We start from the raw sequence: 1,677 nt of genomic DNA on the forward strand, positions 1-1,677 counted from the left end.
TCAAGTTCATCTCCTTAAGTTATGTTCAGTTGCTTAAGTCCGAGGCTCACACAGTTGTGTTCATTTGCTTAAGTCCGAGGCTCACACAGTCAAGTTCATCTCCTTAAGTTGTGTTCATTTGCTTGAGTCCGAGGCTCATACAGTTGATTGGTTAATGTTAAGATACCAAGTTAAAGTTATTGAGTTTGTGCTTTAATCAACTCCTAGTCCGCTTGTTTAACGAGGCACAAAAAAAAAACTTGAATAAAGGACAACAATTAGTGAAGAAAAGCATTGTATTAATATTCAAAAGGAATTACAGAGGAGGGCCGCTGGCCATTACACAAAGTATTGAAAAGGAAACCTAATCTAAGCCTGGCTGGATGGAGGAGCCGCCTCCACGCTTGGGGGTTCAGCAACTTGGGCATCAGTAGTTGCTTTCTTTGCCTCAGCAATTGGGGCTTCAGCATCAGCTGCCTCGTCACCGTGCACCTCCTCAGCTGGGGTCTGAGGAACCTTATCCACAAATTCGGACCTGAGTTGTGCCAGGTCCGAGTTGGGATAAAGCTCCTCCGCCCTCTCCAGCACTTCGGCATAGGCGAAGTTCCTCCAGTACGCGCTAAAGCTTTTGTACTCCTCTGTGGTGTGGAAGTTGGCGATGTATGCCTTCATCGCCTCTTCCACTGCAGTTCGGGCCTCTTCTCTGGTAGCCGAGGCGTCGTTCATGTACCACTTAGCCTGCCCTTCGAGAAACTGATTGGCATCACGAGCGTCGGTCAAGGTGAGATTCGCCTGAGCCTCAGCAGTCACTTTCTGGTGTTCATTGGAGACCTCCACCTTCTTTGTCAAGGAGGCCACCTCACACTGTGACTCATATACTTCCCTCTTTAGGGCCTCGATTTGGGCCAAAGCAGACTCGAGCTTCGCCGCTTCTTCTACCCTCTGTGCTTTGGCCTCTTCGGCCTCGGCCTTAGCAACTTTGGCCTTTTACGCAAGGGAGGCAGCCTTCCCCTCTGAGGCGTGAGTCCTTGTCTGAAATTCACTTAATGCCTCCCTGCATTCGAGCGCGAGGCCAAAGGTCCGGGCACTTTGGCTCACCAGTGCCCTTGTAAGGTCGGTGGCATCACAGGACGAGGCATGAAGCTGCCACCTCTCCGTCCAGAACTTGTAAAAGCTCTCGGTGGCACCTCTAATTTCCTCAGGGAGGGTCTCCACCAAGGCTGGGGCCAGCTCATCCTCCCTCCCAGCTAGGAAGTTGGGAGACTTCCCCTTCTCCCGAACCGGCCTCTCCTTCACCGCCTCCTCTTCGGCGGCTTCCGCAGCTCTCCTTGCAGCCTCTTCTCTGGCCTCTTCAGCCTCCACCTCTCTTACCATCTCCATTTTGATGGCCTTAGAGGCTGCAGCAAGGAGCTTTGGCTCACCGGTCTGTTCTGCCCTATAGGACACTGAAGTCCCGAACTAGCCAGCTGAGCTAGAGATGTGCACCAGCTTCCTCTTCTTAGTCTCCTCAGAGACTTTCTCCTTGCCCCGAGGCTCCTTAGGCTTCTCTGGCCTCTGAGTAGATGCCTCCTCCAAGGTCCTAGGAGTGCAGTCCTTCGACAGGCGCTCAACTCTGCCTCGAACTTCCTTTGCTCCACTGGACCCGGGCTTCAGGGGCCTCGCCTTCGCAGTAGAAGTGGCCTTCAAGATGGAGGCCAT

This window comes from Olea europaea, chromosome 23 (genome assembly GCF_002742605.1).
Source record: "Olea europaea var. sylvestris chromosome 23, O_europaea_v1, whole genome shotgun sequence".
Classification (NCBI taxonomy): Eukaryota; Viridiplantae; Streptophyta; class Magnoliopsida; order Lamiales; family Oleaceae; genus Olea; species Olea europaea.